This window comes from Triturus cristatus, chromosome 11 (assembly GCF_964204655.1).
Source record: "Triturus cristatus chromosome 11, aTriCri1.1, whole genome shotgun sequence".
NCBI classification, from domain to species: domain Eukaryota; kingdom Metazoa; phylum Chordata; class Amphibia; order Caudata; family Salamandridae; genus Triturus; species Triturus cristatus.
Genome location: NC_140594.1, coordinates 1,116,206,816 through 1,116,225,790, shown reverse-complemented (window position 1 = coordinate 1,116,225,790; position 18,975 = coordinate 1,116,206,816). Strand labels below are relative to the sequence as shown.

The following is an 18,975-nucleotide window of genomic DNA, read 5'->3' as shown; positions in this document are numbered from 1 at the left end:
CCTCAATAAAATATATTAATCGGTTAGATAGAGGATACAAATACGAGTGAAATTAGTTTTGGCTTCCCTATGAGAACTGGAAACAATCATTCATATAATAGTCCAATGATTAGGCCTCTATACCGTATTGCTCAATTACTCTGGTGGTGGCTTTATAGACAGTCTGGAGAAACTAGCCACCTACAGTTGGGTAAAGAAAGCGAGGTGTAGAGTGAACCACCCCGGGTCTAAAAAAACAAAAGATCACCAGATGGGGGGGCGTGGCCAGGCGCCGAACGTAATGGCCGCCTGATTCCTGAGCTCCGCCGGGACCGTTGGTGTCCTTTACCATCTGCCATCTATTCGAGCTGCGGGGCTGGTCAGTGAATGCCCCCCGGCTCCCCCACGGCCCAGTGATCCAGCGGAGCGCTTTTGCGGACCCCGAGGACCCTCGGACGGCTCGACGCGGCTGCCGCGGCTGACGACGGCGGCCGAGTGCCTCGCTCCGGAGCTGCGGGGCCGCCTCCTTTCTACTTGGAGCCCCGGCTTCGGCCTGACGCGCGCGCGGAGGGGCGCCGCCGAGGACGGCGCTGTTCCCCTGCGGAGCCTAGGGGCCGTTGGCTTCCTGCAGCCTGCCATCGTTGACTGAAGGCCCCCCACAGCCTCTGGGGGCCGAAAAGAGAGGAGCGGAGTGCGGCGGCAGGGGCCCTGCTTTTCCGGCGCTGAGACAGGAGGCGCCGTGATCTCGGAGGTGGGCCGGCGGACCTCCGGATTGCTTCGGCAGGGGCAAGGACGGGAGACCAGCCGGGGCAGCTGCTGTGGTGTGACCTGTGTGGCCCGCCGGCTTGGGCCCTTGTTTCACTACCGTTGGTGCGGCCTGGGCGGACCATCTTCGGCGGCGGGAGGCGACTGAGGCTCCGGACCATACAGCGGACGCGCGAGGTTCGTCTGGGGGCCCCCCTACCCGGCAATTCGACCAGGGGAGTGCCGGCGGTGCCAGGGTTGTGCCCGACTACACTTGGGTGACCGGAGCTGGCGCGGCCCCCTGCGGGCGCCTCCGAGCGAAGGGGGCAGAAGGGACGCTGTCCCCGGAGGTACCGGCGGCGCCATGCGGCCTAAAGGAGGAGCCGCGACCCAGTCAAACAAACTGGACAACTACACAGTGGCCAAACCGGCGACGCAACCTGGAGGGACGGCGAAGGAGGCGGCAGGCCAGGCGGAACCCTCCCTGGCGTCCATTATGGCCGCGATTCAAACCCTGGGCACCAACCTGGAGACGAAAATGGACAAGATCACAATAGAAGTTAACTTGCTCCGGGCTGACTTGGGGACCACCACCGACCGCTCTAAAACCAATGCAGCTGACATCGTCACCCTGCAGGAATCCGAGAAGCGGCTCGCCGGGAGGGTTAACGAACTCATCCGCGGCTCGACGAGCAGGAAGGCCGGGCCCGGAGAAGTAACATCCGTGTGGTAGGTGTGGCGGAAGGACTTGAAGGGGACTGTATGGAACTCTTTATCGAGGATTTGATCCTTCAACACCTCAAACCCAAGAGACTGTCTAAACTGTTCACGGTCGAGCGGGCGCACAGGGCCCCGATCCCGAAACCTAAACCAGGGGCCTTCCCGCGAACGATCATCGCCAAAATCCTAAACTATCGAGACCGCGATGCAATTCTCCAGGCTGCTAGGCAACACGGTGATTTGAAGTACGAGGGCGCCACTGTTCGCTTCTTCCCAGACTTCACGCTCCAGGTTCAGCAGGAGAGGCGCTCCTTTCAAGGGGTGAAGGCGGCGCTCCGTAACCGCGGGATTCGGTACATGATGTTCTTTCCTGCCAAATTGAAGGTCATAGCTGGTGGCAAATCCCATTTCTTCACATCGCCTGCGGCGGTGCAGGAGTGGCTGGACTCAGAGGATACGTCGGGGGACCCACGGCGAGATGGTGAACAGTGGAGAAGCGTGGGGAACTCCTCCCCGGGGTTAGCGACGGGGCGAGTGGACAGGGGAGAGCAGAGCCAGAGGTCTTGGCGGTCAAGATCGAATAGTCCCCGTTGGGACACGCCAAGAGACGACGCAGTGAGATGAGCCACGGACGCTCGACATAGAAGCCATCGGACAGTAAAGTATTAAAGTTGTTAACTGTGAGACTGGTTTGCTCCATGAGGGGCTTAGACTTTATGCCCGCGGTTGCTTAGCCGGGCTCCTTATGTAGCAGATGTTTTGTGGACCTGGGGGCTGCGTTACCTGGGCACCACGGGCGGGCGGTCAGGATGGGGCTGGCCCACGAACTTCCCACGTAAGTTCCTCGGTGGGCTCTCACCGGGGTAGGGTTGGGTGACAGGCGCTCTGCTAATTGGGGCGGTGGGTAGTTTTGAGCCCACGGAGCAGGGGGCAGGGAGGGGGGGTCTGTTGGGCAAGGGGTGGCGGGGATGTTTGGGGTTGTTGAGTTTGGGGGGGAGGAGGGGGGAGTTTATGGTCACACGAACTAGGTCATCACTGCGTCAGCCGGAACATTGGGGTGGTGGGACGAGGCACCCTGCAGAGCAAGGGCAATGGATAGCCGATGGGAGAAGAGCCTAAAAGTCCTAAGCTGGAATGTCAATGGGTTGGGGGACAGGCTTAAGCGCACTATAGTCCTGCAATTCCTCAAACGGCACCAGCCGGACGTGGTGCTGCTGCAAGAGACTCATTTGATGGGTAATGTCTGTCAGGCCCTTAATAGGTATGGCTTCACGCTGGCGGCGCACTCTGGCTTTACATCTGGTTCCCGGGGAGTGGGGATCCTCCTGCGGCGCTCACTGCCCTTCCATATAGACCTTGTCAAAACTGATCCGCAGGGCCGTTTCACGGCTGTTTCTGGACGGTGGGAGGGACGTACACTTACCCTGCTTTCTATATACATCCCGCCTGGCCTCCAGGCCCGGGCCTTCGCGGATCTGGGTGCGCTGCTCCTTTCCCTTCCCGGGGGTCAGTTGATGCTAGGTGGGGACTTTAACGCCGTGGTGTCAGGAACCCGTGATAGGCAGCCTCCCCGCGACCTCCCTCGAGGGCAGGGGTGGTTGGCGGAATTTATTGACAACTTCGGACTCACAGACGTTTGGCGACTGCTTCACCCTACAGACACCCACTTTACCTTCTTCTCGGGGTCGCATCACTCATTCTCACGACTAGATTATATCCTTACCCTCCTGAACCCCGATATGACAGTCCGGGAGACGGAGCTACTGCCTAGGGGTATCTCCGACCATTCACCTGTCCGTACACACATCGTATTTGGCACTCACCGGGAGGGAGGTATAGTGCCCGTGAACGCTTGGCAATTGAAACATGAGGACACCAGGAAACATGTGTCCGACTCAATCTGCCAGTACTTTGATGACAATTTGGGCTCCGTAGACTCCCCGGTCACCCTATGGGAGGCATTTAAACCCGTGATTAGAGGGGAGGCGCTCTCGGTCATAGCGGCACGGCGTCGGGAGCGGCGCCTGCAGGTTACTACGATTGAGGCGGAATTGGAGGTTCTGGAGGGGGAGGCGACTGAGGGGGGGGATCGTGAAGCTAGGCACAAATTGCAGCTGAAGGCGGCGGAATATAGGGCTCTGGTTACCCAGGAGGCTCAGACAGTGGCTCAACACAAGCTTGGCACGATCTATGACCAGGGAGATAAAGCTGGGAAATTGATAGCCTGGCTGGAGAAAAAACAACAAGCCAGCAAGGTGGTGCCTGAAATACGCACCGATTCTGGGACTGTAGTGACAGAAACCAGGGAAATAGTTAGCCAATTCACGAGACACTTCCAGCGGGTCTATCGGAGTGAGTCTGACAGGCCGGAGGAGGACTCCAGGGTCCTCTTAACTGATATTCGCTTGCCCTCCCTCTCGGAAGAAGATCGTGAAGCTATGGATAGCCCGATCACCGAGGCCGAACTGCAGCGTGCAATGGGGGAACTTCGCCCGGGAAAGGCTCTCGGACCCAATGGCCTCCCGATAGAGCTTTACAAACTCTGTCCGGACGTCACTAGCAAATACTTGAAACTCATGTTCGATCGAAGCAAGGAGAGGGGGGTCCTACCCCGCGACCAGCGCATCGCGACTCTAGTGGCACTCCCTAAGGAAGGGAGACCCAAGGACTCCTGTGCCTCCTACAGGCCAATCTCGCTCCTCAATGCGGAGCCCAAAATACTGGCAAAGACGCTTGCCAACAGGCTTAAGGCAGTGCTTCCCTCGTTGGTCCATCCGGACCAATCAGGATTCATGCCTCATCGTAACACAGCCCTTAACATCAGACGGTTGCACGGTGTTCTGGGGCAGCGCCACAGACTGCAGGAAGACGCAGTGGTGGTCTCCCTAGACGCCACGATGGCCTTCGACACCTTAGAGTGGCCATACATGTTTGCAGTCCTGCATAAATTCGGATTTGGACCTCAATTTATAGCCTGGGTGCGTCTCTTATACACCGAACCCCTAGCGCAGGTACTGGTTAACAACAAATTGTCCGAGGTGTTCCCGCTTGCAAGAGGGACTAGGCAGGGCTGCCCCCTCTCTCCACTTCTCTTTGCCCTCTCCCTTGAGCCGCTCGCGGCCTGGATAAGGCAGGACATAGATCTCAGGGGTATAGCGTAGACGGAGGGGTGGGAGGACAGAATATCCCTCTACGCCGACGACATTCTCTTATACCTTTGCAGGCCGCGCAGGTCACTCATCGTGGCACTCGACATATTTGCGAGTTTCGGGCGTAATTCTGGCTTCCGGATCAATTGGGCCAAATCACATCTGTACGTCTTGCGGGGCGACCCCCCGAGGCTCCCTGACGCATGCCCTATCAGGGTGGCGGACGACGGTTTCCGGTACTTGGGAATATTCATCACGACTGACAAGACCCTGTTGTACGAGCGCAACCTCAAGCCACCGTTGGTTCGGCTGCAGAGGGAGGCCAAGGCCTGGCAGCGCCTGCCACTGTCGTTGTTGGGTCGGGCAGCCTTATTCAAGATGCTGGGGTTGCCACGGTTCCTTTATGCGTTACAAAACTATCCCGACTTAGTCCCTAACACCTACTTTGCGGCGATAGAGGCAGCGCTGCGGGACCTCCTATGGGCAGGGTCGCCCCAAATCTCGTTGAATAAACTCACGTTGGGGTGGTACGACGGCGGTATAGCCCTTCCCGATATTCGCAAATATTACTGGGCGGCCCATCTCACAGCGATCAATCACGGGACATATGGTGACGGGAACGACCCAGCCTTCGGTATGGATCGGTGGCTGCTTCCCGGTGCGAACTATGAGAGAGCACTCTACTCCAAACGAGGTACACATAACCTCACGGGTCCTACCCTTCACTCGGTACAAGTCTGGCGCATGGCCCAGAGGAAGCTCGGATGGGCGGGAGTCCTAACGCTAGCCACGCCGCTCTGGGCGTCTGAACAATTGGGCAATCTTGGACGCACTAAGGGCTTCCGCAACTGGGACCTGATAGGCATCTCCCAAATCAGAGACATCTGGGGCCCCACGGGGATCCGTACGTTTGCCCAACTGCAGGACACATATGAGCTTGCACACACTGAATACTTCAGATACCTGCAGGTGCGGCACTCCTTACAGGCCAATATTCCACCCGACACTAAGCCGCCGCAAGCCTCCCCGCTGGAAGATAGGTTACTGGATAGGTACCTCCCAGAACACGCCATCTCCCTCACATACAAAAAACTAATTAACAACCCCCCTGATCTGCTGCTGCCCCTTAGAGACAAGTGGGTCGCTGACGGGCTTGAGATAGACGACGAGGAATGGCTCTATGCGTTAGCCTCCCCTAGGGAGGTCGCGATATCTGCCCGGCTGTGCCTGATCCAACTCAAGCTGTTACACAGAATCTATTTCTCCTGTACTAGGTTGCACACCATGGGTAGGGTGGACACAGTTCTTTGTAGGAGGGGATGTGGGGGGACGGGTACCTTCTTCCACGTGTTGTGGGACTGCCCCCAGATTCAACGTTATTGGAGAAGGGTGGTAAAGTGTATGGAGGAGGTATGGGAGGTGGAAATTGGCCCGGAGGCCAAGAGGTGTCTCCTTAACATATGGGAGCCAACGGACCTGCCACCGAAGGGAAGGCTCTGGGTGACGCTTGGTCAAATGGTGGCTAAACGGAACATTGCCAGACTCTGGGGAAGCCCTACTCCACCAAAACTCTCGGACTGGCACGGCGACATGGACTGGTGCATGCTGCGAGAAAAGACTGTATATATTGCAAGAGGGTGCCCCAGGAAATGGGGGGAAGTATGGTCCAAATGGAATGACTTTAGGGGTGGCATTTGTGAGCCGCCTGCCGTCGAGCAGGATGATGCAGGGGCTATATAGGACATCCACGTTTTAGTGGCTCCCGGGGCTGAATTGGGTGCCGCAGCCGCCCATGGGTACGGAGTGTCTCTACGCTTAGAGTGGTGACTGGTTTTAGGGAAGTTTGGGGGGGAGGGGGGGGGGGAGTAGTTGCTCGTTCGGCGCCGTTGGGAGTTCTCCGTTTGTTTATGGTTGTACATAGAGAAAATGAGGCCTGCATTATCCTTCTTTAACTGGTGATACGAATGCACTTTCTAGCGCCGCCGTACCCCCGGGTTGACGGCACTGGGCTGTGTTAGATAAGACAAAGTGCATGAATGCAATATGCGGCCGGCCCGAGGGGTTGTAGGCCAAAGCTGTGTATCGTAAACATAACAATAGAGGTCTTTAAAAAAAAAAAAAAAAAAAAAAAAGAATGATACCCTCCCCTCATAATCCAGACCCCCGAAAAGTACTCTTGGATTCTTTATAGTAGTTGTTCTAGACACATCTAGTCAACTACACAAGGCAGTGGTTTAAGGGGTCCTATCTTCGGCACACTATCATGAATTCCTCTCAAGAACACTTTCTTCTAAGCACCAGATGGTTCATTGCTTTAGTTAACTATGCTGATAGTTAAAGCAGCTTTACCAGGGCAGGGTGGTGGGGAGGGACAGTTTATAATGGGTCAGTTTGTTATACAGAAAAATGTGTATGCTAACTCTTCATAAATGGCTCAGCACTGTTCTTCTGTAACTGTGCGATGGAATCTGTTGCTACGTACCTGGCTACTGCCATGCAATGTAACCTCTTTTGTCATACAACAATAAAATCTTTTAAAAAAGAAAAAAAAAAAAAAAAAAGATCACCAGATGGTGTCATCTCGAGGGATACCACAGTGTTTGGATTATTACCTTTTGTAAACCTGGGCAATGAGGACAAAAAAGACAACTCGTTCAAATTGATTGTACTTTGAGACAGTCATCAGACCCGCTTCTGTAACTGTGCTCCCGGCCGAAGTGTTCAATTAAACAAACTGTTCCGGTTTTGCCAAATGCCTCTTGTGTTTGTTTTTTCAAGGTAATTTCATATTCAAGCAACACCTTAAAGGCAGATCTCCACACAAATGTCCACCTTCCTCACCCAACCTAGTAGGATCCTTTTGCGTCTGTTCTTATTCAACACACTTGCCATTTTCAGGCCCTACTTGTCTGAGTTAATTCCTGCAGAAGAGGTCTTATCCTGCCCCAGAATACCAATGCAAGATGCCCTTCATAAATTGTTTAGGTTGTTCACAGCTGAACTTCAAGTCTACACCCTTGGCACACATGAAAATAAGAATTGTGTACTTGTTGGGGCCCAGCTTTCATCATATGTTATTTGGACTCTGAATACAATCTCATGCACAATACACATAATTCTCAATTTGAAACATAACCCACAAAAACTCATCAAGTTGTCAGGTTACTCTGAAATGAAGTACTGGGTATTTTAGACCCAGCGGTGCAGGGGCACACACCCTATGACTTCTGGGTTCACCCTGTTCCAGACCTACAGAAACACAGAGTCTTCTGGGTGAAGTCAAAGATTCATTTATTGGCTGCAGACCAATTACAGGTATCCTAGAAGTACAACAGCGTGTATGTTCTCAGGAGACTGCTGAAAATCATAGAAACGGACTTCATCTTAAATACGCTTTTTCCTGCCTCAAGCATACATTCCTAGGTTTTATAATACGGTAATAAACAAGTGTGCATTTCAAAAGAAAAGGCAGAGTCATGATGACCATCCCACATTCCAGTTCGGCCAGCCCACAATGATTTAGACAGTAAGGTTCAGATCCCACATCGGATATCAATAGACCCCCCCAATAAACATGAGCATCTCCTGTTTTGGGAAACAAGTCATAAAGCAGGAACAGTCAGGTGTGAAAGAGATTAGCCGGAGGCTCGTGTAGAATGAAAGGGTTTTATGACGGGTCAAGCCCTGATGCTAATCACAGGTGGACGGAGGAAGGGGAGCTCGTGAGACCAGTTTGACCCGGGGCAGCAGAGCCAGCTGCCCAGGTCACAGAGAAGTAAAAGGAAAAGCCCATGTACTGTGAGGCCTGTATTTGCTCCATTATAGCCTATGTGAGGGCAATGACAAGATGGCCACCGCTTCCAAAATGGAACCCGCGAAGTAACGTAAAACAACGTGTACACAGTGCATTCATAGCTAGAACGATATATAAAGCACTCGTACATACCGTATTAACCATTTGCGGTTTGCTAATACCAGGATAGACAGGGGTAGGGCTCTGTCCCCTATGCGGTGACAGAGATTAAAGTACGACAGACCCTCCTTTTGCCCTTACATAGGCAATCACTATACTCATCTTAATCCGAGTCTAGGTCAATGTTCACAAAGTCATGGAGATGTTGCTGTAGCATCATCCTATTACTTAGCTCGTCCCTCGATACAGGTTTCCTTACACATAAGGTAGCACAGAGGCCACATATCGCAGGAGCACACTGTATGCACAGACAGAACAGGAAAAGAATGGCTAAGATCATTCCAATGACCATCAGAACTTTCCAACCCCAGGCAGATATCAATTCCCAGAACCACCCCACCAGTGACCAATCTCCTTTATCCACGTGTATGGATTCAGATATTTTATGGAGTTTGGAGATGGCTTGATAGACTGTTGGAGCGTTATCTGGTATGAAAATGCAACAACTGGATTGGATAACCTTACATACCCCACCGCGGTCTGCAAGAATAACGTCTAGAACCATGCGGTTCTGCAAAGTCATAAGGCGATCCACTTGGAGCTCAGCTGTCAGATTACCAAGGGCACCAGCCGTTACATTAACAGTGGATTCAACCACACGTGTCAGTTGTCTCAGGTTCCTACTATTCACCATAGGTCCCCAAAACGGCAGGAAACCCAAAAAGAAGTCTCCCGCTTCTTGACCGGCAGTATCCTCCTTACTTATCACACCTCTCACAACTCTGGTCTTGTGATAATCAGAGGCAGCAGTAAATGTTGGCGGTAGCAAGCTCGCAATATAACATGTGCCCGAGAAATCAGGGGGCAGCCATGTATATGCTCGGTCATTGCAGATGAAATATGTGCCCTTGGCAGCCAAAAACGCAGGGGAAAACTGTGACGGGAAAGTGTACGTTTCAGTACAGTCACTTCTCCCCAGTTGAGCTCTAGGATTCTGACCATTACCCTGTAAGCAGAACCGACCTATGTGGGGTACGACCCAGATTGGGGATGAGATTTTCCGCTGTCTTTCACCCAGACTAATACTATACCCCGTCGCGTTCCACCCTACATAAGCTCTCAGCTCTTCTTTGGGAATGGATGAGTATGCATCAATATCCCTACTCATATCGGCAATACCTCTCACTAAGGCTTTATTATTTGTACCAGGTCTGATGGAACGCGGTTGTCGCGGGGAGTAAGCATCTAGAGCATAGAGGAACATGGTCTGGAATGCCCATGACGATCCATTGTAACTAAATGGCAGCACCAAATAAGGAATACCCTTGTTAATGGTATGTGGCATTAACCCACACACCCAGCAATTGGTCGTATTCATTACTAGTTGGTGCTGGTGCAAAAGCTGGATAAACGAGTTATTTACAAGCTCTGATCGTCTGGTCTGTTCGTGCTCAGGCAGAGGGTGAAAAGAGTGAGAGGAGGCAGTAGAAAGAGGTATAGGCTGTACAGTGGGCGCAATGGTCTTTTGAGAGGAGAAAAACACAAATCCTACGATGAACATTATTGTACTACACAGTGTAAATAGGCACAAAAATACAAAACATTTACTTTTTACAATTCTACACATCCTTGCTTTAAAGTTCATTTCCTCAATCGGTCTCTCCATCTTAAAAAACTCCATCCTCTAAACGGGCCGCTCGCGGCGGATGAGTTTCTTCTGCTAAGGAGTACGCCTGTCAGTCCAGGGAAATGCCCTAGACCAACCAGAATCGTTGACCTAACGTCTTCGGCCTGTACCCCAAAGTCTTGGCACCGCGACCCTGCGGCTGAACCCGGATGGTGGTTCGAAAAACAAAAAATCAAGAAAGTCCTTCAGATGGGAGAGCTAAAATGTCAAAAAGGAAATAGTAAGGAAATCTTTATTTGTCCATGGGCCTTGGTCTCAAATTATAGCGGAGACGGCCAGGTGCTGTTTGGTCTTGGAACAAAAGTTCAGGCTCAGTGGTGTCCAGTCGATTTGATGGTGGCACAGCTTCTTGCAGAATATTGTCACTCTCTTGGTCTGAAACTGTGCCTCTTATGCGTGCGTCACTGAATGGTACAAAACGAGGTACAGTGTCTGCCTCAGAGTCGGCAATACCCTCCTGGACCCACCGGTCATATGGCAGAGGCAAGGGGACTACTTTGCAGTGGGTGCCATGGATCCAGTGCTTCTTCCCTTTTACTCGCACCACTGATCTTGTCGATAAAAGCACAAGGTGAGGGCCGATCCAGCGAGGCTCGTCGTTGCTCTTGCGCTGGAAATTTCGGACCAGAACCCACGTACCAGGGTTGATAGGGTGTCCAGGAGTTTCAGAAGCTTGAGGAAGAGTATCATGTACCTGTTGGTGCAAAACACGCAGTTTAACAGTCAAATCATACAGGTAATCGAGTAGTACTGGATGCTCAATCTCACTAAATTTCGTAGGCCTCGGTACACCCCATACGTTGGCCGGGCGGCCAAAAACAACCTCGTAAGGACTAAGTCCCACTCGTGAGTGTACGGTCATTCTGGTGGACAGGAGTGCTAAAGGCAGAGCGTCAGGCCATTTAAGACCGGTGCTCGCCTGAATTTTGGCCAGCTTGAGCTTTAAGGCTCCATTGTAGCGCTCTACTAGTCCAGCTGATTGGCGGTGATTTGCAGCGTGGAACTTTTGCTTTATGCCTAAACCTTCACATACATTCTTCATCACTTTACCCACGAACTCACTTCCATTATCACACCACACCATTCTTGGCATCCCAAACCTAGGGAAAAATTATTTCACAAGGGCTTTGGCTGTGGATAGGGCAGTGTTATCTTTCAGAGGATAAGCCTCTATCCATTTTGAGAAAGCACAAACAACCACCAATACATATTTCAGGTTGTTGCATCTTTCCATGTGAATAAAGTCCAGCTGCAAAACTTCGAATGGACATGATGGGGGTGCAAAGTGACCAGCTGGAGTTGGGGTTCCCCTACCAGGGTTGTACTTCAAGCATACCATGCAATTCTTGACCACATTCTCTGCACACTTGGGAATTCCAGCATTCTGCCATACTGGAGCCAACAACTTGCAGATACCTTTCGTACTGATATGTGCCATTCCATGTGCCATAGTAACCACTGGGAGTACATATGCGTCAGGTAACAACCATCGCCTATGTTCTGTCAGATCAATCCAACAACCATTCTCATCCAACTTACCCATACTTTCTCTCCACTTGCTTAACTCTTTCTCTGTGGCTTCAGCTTGAAGCGACTTCACACTCTCTATTGTGTTCTCACACATTCCAACACTATCTACCCATCTTGCGGGGCCTGCAACATACATTCTAGTCTTTACATTCTGTGCTGTTTCCTTTGCGGTCTCATCAGCAAACGCATTCCCACGTCCAACATCATCTGTAACTTTCCTGTGCGCACTGCATTTCATGATCGCAACTTGCAACGGTAGGGTCAGTGACTCAAGGAGATCATTCACCAACTTGCCATTCTGAATTTTAGCTCATTGTGACGTCAGGAACCCACGCTCTTTCCACAAACGCCCAAAATTATGAGCCACGCCAAAGGCGTACTGGCTATCTGTATAAATATTCACTCTCATTCCTTCAGACAACACGCATGCTCTTGTGAGGGCGATTAATTCCGCTGCTTGGGCCGAATTATGTGGTACTCGTGCAGTTTCCACAACTGTGTGCAAAGTCGTGATAACATATGCAGCAGTCGTGTCACCATTAGGGAGCTTGAAACACGAACCATCCACCCACAGAGTACCATCACACTCAGTCAGGGGAGTATCTTTTAGATCCACTCTCCCTTTCGTCTCTTCCTCTGTTCTGAATAGACAGTCATGTTGCTCAATCTCATCTGAGTCTGCTGGAATTGGCAATAACGTAGCTGGATTCAGCGTATTGCATCTCTTTATGTGTATGTGATTTGCTAACAGTGTAAGCTCATAGCCCGATAATCGTGCACTAGTCAAGTGTTGTGTCTTGGTCCTATTTAATAATGTGTCTACAGCATGTGGAACCATAACGATCAATGTGTTGTCCATTACCAAACCAGCAGATTGTCGGATAGACATAGCTGCAGCAGTTGTCGCTCTCAGACAGCTTGGCAATGCCCTCGCTACAGGGTCCAAGGTTGATGAAAAATATGCGCATGGGCGCGGTCTGTCGCCAAAAGGCTGTGTTAACACTGCCAACGCACATCCATCTTTCTCGTGAACATACAATGTAAAAGGCTTACTGTAGTCAGGGGTACCCAACACAGGAGCTGAACACAATGCATTGCGCAATTCCAGAAAACTTTTCTGACACTCCTCTGACCATGGGATAGGATTTGGTGTGTCCTTGCATGTTAAGGCTAACAAAGGTTTTGCCAACAAGGAGAAATTAGGGATCCAGTGCCTACAGTATGAAGTGATGCCCAAGAAAGCACGCACTTCTCTCTGTGTTTTTGGCACACTCAACTGTGCAATGGCTTGAATTCTTTCTGGGGTCAGTTTCCTTCCCTCCTTCGACAAGAGATGACCTAAGTAGGTCACTTCTTGTCGACAATATTGCAGCTTAGAGAGAGACACCTTATGATTGAAAACAGATAAATGGCGCAACAATAACAATGTGGCTTCTTTACAGATCTGTTCAGTATCTGCGGCGATTAGTAAATCGTCCACGTATTGAATCAGAATAGCGCCACTAGGTAAAACAAGTGCATCAAGCTGCTCTTTCAAAGCTTGACTATATATGGATGGACTCTCACAGTAGCCCTGGGGAGCGCGTTTGAAGCGGAAGCTTCGGCCTCCCAGACTAAAGCCAAAAATGTCTCTGCTCTCTTCTGCAATTGGGATGCTAAAGAAAGCATTCTTTAAATCGATCACTGAAAACCATGCAGCAGAGGCTGGAATCATCGTTAACAAGGCAGTTATATCAGGGACAACCGGAAACTGTGGCACAACAATCTTATTAACCTCTCTAAGATCAATCACAAATCTGTAAACAGGTGGCTGTGAAGGGTCCGTTCGTTTTAAGACAGGTAAAATCGGACTATTGCAAACGTTGCCTCTTGTCTCTTCAATTACACCCTTATTAATCAAATCGCTGACAATGTCTAACAGTGCCTTCTGACCTTCATTAGAGATCTTATACTGGGGAATACGTGGCAGTCTGACGTTAGCCTTTAAAGTCACCACGTATGGCGGTATCTCCAAGAGGCCCACATCATTGGGTCCAGTAGCCCAAAGGGCATCCGGAAGGGATGACAATTCAGGCGGCATTGTATTTTTAGACAAGTACATTGGGGAAATCACTTTCCTACCTAATGTAAGTTGTACTCCTGAAGGAGAACAATACAGTGTAGCGTGCAATCTTTTCAACAAATCTAATCCTAGCAAATTCTCACCACAACCTGTTGTTAGGATCAGAGGTGCTTTCAGCTCGCAAGGTCCAATAGAAAGTGACATGGGACTAGAAATCGGATTCCTAACTGGGGCGCCAGAAAAACCTACTGAAACATTTATATCGCCAGACAAAGGTGCGCCAGGGAGTTTTGAATGCATGATTGAACTCTTTGCAGCACCAGTGTCTAGCAGAAAGGGCTCCGTTACATTTGCTGTAGTCACCTTAACATACGGTCCGCTCTGATCCACTGGCACTGAAACAACTCCCTCTCTCTGTCTACGGCTGTCCTAGTAATCATTATTTTCTGCATCGCCGTCCTCTGCATAATAATCATTATTGTAATACTGAGCTGTATTACTAGTTGTGTTAACTTGCTGATCAAAACTATTGATGGTATTTTGAGGCGGCAGAGGACGCGTGTTCTGGGGAGGATTTCCATGCCCTCTGCCTCTAGGAGCTTGCTGACCACCCCTACCTCTTGCGCCATACGCATTACCGTTCCGCTGCATTAATTTAGGGCAACTATATTTGAAATGACCTTCCTCTTTGCAGTATGAACATTGATTGGGACCTACAGGGACACGTGGTTGATAATACCCATTCATTTGCTGATTGCTCTGAAATTGTTGGGGTTGATGATAGACACCTTGGGGTTGCCTATAACTATTCTGACCTCCACGTGGCGGATAGGCCTGCTGTAAAAGGACCTTTGACTTTAATTCCTTCGTTTTCTTTTCTGTCCTATCTTTCTCGTCTTTATCTCTATTTTCATAATACTGTGCAGTAGCCAGTATTTGCGCTGAAGAGGAGACAGCCCAAGAACTCTCTGAATCTTTTAACTTTTTACACAGGTCAGGAAGTAGATTCTGCACAAACTTATCCACAAATAACCGTTGGCCACCCTCAGTACTCATATCTTGCCCACTGTTGTCAACAAACGTTTCTTCAAACCTGGTAAAGAAGTCTGACACTGTCTCATCTTTCTTCTGCTTACATGCAGATAGCTTGTCCCAATTTACGCGCATCGCGGGCATTATTGTCTTCATATACGTGATGATTCTACCAGGCAGTTCTGCTATTAAAGGCTCAGGTTTAGCACCACCAGTTTGTCTAGCATCAGCAGCGATGATATTAGCCCATGTGTCTCCTAGTTCTGCAGCATGATCCGTATTACGTATGGATACCCACAAAGGCTGTGGAACCACATTCCCAAACAGCATATCTACATCAGCCAGATTCATTACACAAGATTCTGCAGTCTGTGTCAACTCCTTATAATAACCAGTAGGGTTTTTACGGGGATCAGGCAATGACTGCTTGAGTGCTAACACCTCAGATCTTTTCCATGGGACATGTACCCAAATACGCTGAAAATGTGCTACGACAGGTGGAACGGCGTTTGCATCAGCGGGTCTCCAAACTGGGGGAACCTCACGCATCGGGTATTGGCGTGCTTTTACCCTCTTTCCCACAGGGACATCAGGTTCAAACAACGACTGTTGACAATCATCATTCCTGAAGGACAATACAACCGCAACTGCTTTATCCACCTCACGATCCACAATTATACCAGTTCCAAAATCAAACCTCACTCTACACAACTCCTGCTGGCTTGGGTCTTTACCACTATCCTCCAATTCTTCACAGAGAATTTCGCACATTTTCTCAAAAACATATCTCTGTTTTGGGGCATCCCACTGATGGAAAACGTTGACAACTGATTCCACATCATACAGTGAAGGGAAAACAATCCATCTACGCGCCATGCTATCTATTACCTTTTTCTCATCAGGGTTAGGCAACTGACTACGCAATTGCTTACGCTGTAAACCAGGAGTCGCACTGGATGACTCAAAGAGAGGCGACATTAACGTAGTAACCACATTAGCTAAGCGCTGTCGCGCTGAAGGAGAAGCTGAGGCGAAAACAGGGGGAAAAACAGAGGGGAGAAAAGAGGATGCAGAAACAGGTACTGGAGTGGTACAAGGAAGAGTGTCAGGGGAAGCAGCTGCTGAATTAGACAAAGTCGCCGGAAGTGCGGGGGCAGTTGGAAACACAACTGGCGGCCCTTGAGAGGGCTGCGCTATGTGGATTAGAGCCGGCTGTGCAGCAGCAGGCGGTAGCGGCAAGGCTTGCAGTATATTAACTGGAGGTGGCATATTCACAAGCTGGGGAGGTGCCGTGGCATTTTGAGCATACGGGGGTGGCGAACTCAATAAATGCGACATCAGGGGATCTTTCTCCTTTTCTTTGGACTCATTCTGCTTAGAGTGTGGTAAAGCTGGGTAACATTTGTCGATCCCTAACTTACGCTGCCTGTGTAATTGCTCATTCATCTGCTCCTCCTCATTGTCTTTGAATTGTACAGCTGCTTGCATTACTGTCATACCTCTCTCTTTTTTATTCTTTTTCGCTAGCTTAATTTCCTTCTGTTTGGCTTCCTTTCGCCATAGGCGGAAAGAATCAAACATCGCCGGCCGGGCTTTCTTTTTAAACAATTTAATTTCCAAATTATCTAAAATATCGGTATCGAAACTACCATTTTGGGGCCATTTTAAAACACCGTCTTTTCTGGTGTAGTGGATCCATACTTCGTTATATGCAATGGGGCCTACGCCATGTTTTACATAGAGCTCATAAGTTGGAGTTCCAACCGGAGGAACCGGACATGGTTCCTCCAGCTGGAAATCTTTTCCACAACCCAAACAAAACAATCTACCAAATATTCTAGAACCAGGCATCTTTGCTCACTAGTCTAGATCCAAACGTCAAAGGATTATCAATTACGATAGTCTCGTGAATACACGAGTCCTCTGGCTTTGGCGTTTGCAAACTCCAAATTCCCAAAATCAAAACGATCCCGAGGGATACCAAAACAAATGGGAGACGCTCCACTTATACTTAACTGAATATTGTTGATCGATGGCGTCACCAGAAGACTCTCTCGATTATTTCGCTCTCTCAAAACTCGTCAAGGGTCCAAAACAGGTCGATTAATCAGGGCAGCAGTCCTTCGTAGCCGTCGGGACGCGGAGAACCTCGCAGAAAAGACTTTCGGACCACGTCGACATGCAGGGGTCGATGAAGTGGCGGCCTTCCTCCGGAATTTCCACACGAAGCTCCTCACGAACCTCTGGCTTGGACTGGTACCGCTGAAATCGTCCCGAGTTGGGCGCCAAACTGAAGTACTGGGTATTTTAGACCCAGCGGTGCAGGGGCACACACCCTATGACTTCTGGGTTCACCCTGTTCCAGACCTACAGAAACACAGAGTCTTCTGGGTGAAGTCAAAGATTCATTTATTGGCTGCAGACCAATTACAGGTATCCTAGAAGTACAACAGCGTGTATGTTCTCAGGAGACTGCTGAAAATCATAGAAACGGACTTCATCTTAAATACGCTTTTTCCTGCCTCAAGCATACATTCCTAGGTTTTATAATACGGTAATAAACAAGTGTGCATTTCAAAAGAAAAGGCAGAGTCATGATGACCCTCCCACATTCCAGTTCGGCCAGCCCATAATGATTTACACAGTAAGGTTCAGATCCCACATCGGATATCAATAGACCCCCCCAATAAACATGAGCATCTCCTGTTTTGGGAAACAAGTCATAAAGCAGGAACAGTCAGGTGTGAAAGAGATTAGCCGGAGGCTCGTGTAGAATGAAAGGGTTTTATGACGGGTCAAGCCCTGATGCTAATCACAGGTGGACGGAGGAAGGGGAGCTCGTGAGACCAGTTTGACCCGGGGCAGCAGAGCCAGCTGCCCAGGTCACAGAGAAGTAAAAGGAAAAGCCCATGTACTGTGAGGCCTGTATTTGCTCCATTATAGCCTATGTGAGGGCAATGACAAGATGGCCACCGCTTCCAAAATGGAACCCGCGAAGTAACGTAAAACAACGTGTACACAGTGCATTCATAGCTAGAACGATATATAAAGCACTCGTACATACCGTATTAACCATTTGCGGTTTGCTAATACCAGGAAATACAGGGGTAGGGCTCTGTCCCCTATGCGGTGACAGAGATTAAAGTACGACAGAAATTGTCACACCTCGTAGAACTGATGTAAAACACAACACCATGTGATAGGTATCATCTCCAAACTTGCCAATAATTCCGGGTGATTAGTCAAGCACTCTCGCAGCTCTTTATATGTTAGAAATAATAATTTATGTCACTTCATTACACACTGCTATCATTTCATAGTTCCGAAAATAACTGATGTTGCTAATACCCACTCTAATACTACTCAATTTACCAAGCTCGGAAGGATGAAGCTGTTTTGTCAGGATTAGATATTGGGAATCACTTCTTTATCAGAGGTGGACACCTGGTCTTCTTTTTGTATGCATTTTTGTGGAAATATGTGTGCAATTGAGCTGATGTAGCAATCTACTAGAAACATTTGTGATTGGCCACAACAACCAGAACACCCAGGGATAGGCTGTTAGCTGAGCAGCAAACTCTACAATGTGTGCAAAGAGTGATGTATTCAGGGGAGCATAGCAGGCATGCTCAAGAGGGTATTGAAAAGCAGCGATTCAGAGGAGTTTAGCAAACAAATTATACAGGACACTTTACAGTTCAGAAGAGTTTGTAGAGATTAATAGTTTCAATAACCAGTAACTATTTACATTTTATAGATGGCTTCATTACATAACAAGAATAATAATTTCTCCAAGTCCTAGTCATTCTCATCACAGTCCACATGAGTTATTGTGGTACTGGAAGAATGGTATGGACCACAGAGCAAACTTTATAATGGTACCCATGCATACAGATTTGGTGGCAAAAGGCAGCCATAATTGAGGGCAGGGAGGCTTGACATTACTGGTCTTTGGTGCCATTGCACCTGTGAGGTGAACCCTGGCCCAAGACAAATAATATATTGTTTCAGAACTGGAAACTCACATTTTCCCAGATCTATTTTATGTACTTACTTAGTCCTTCCTATTCTAAATTTCATTCGTACTGTTCCCATCACTCAAAAAACACCTGTGGCCTGGCAATCATACTTACCAAGCACCAAAAGAGCCCTCCAAACA

At 49.4% G+C, this 18,975-nt stretch overlaps 1 protein-coding gene across 1 annotated transcript in view; it reads left to right on the top strand.

Annotated features, from left to right (window-relative positions):
• The window catches only part of LOC146786133 (cytochrome P450 2J4-like), a 174,480-nt gene that overhangs the window by 38,798 nt on the left and 116,707 nt on the right, over nucleotides 1-18,975 (top strand). The gene's annotated exons all lie outside the window — the stretch shown is intronic.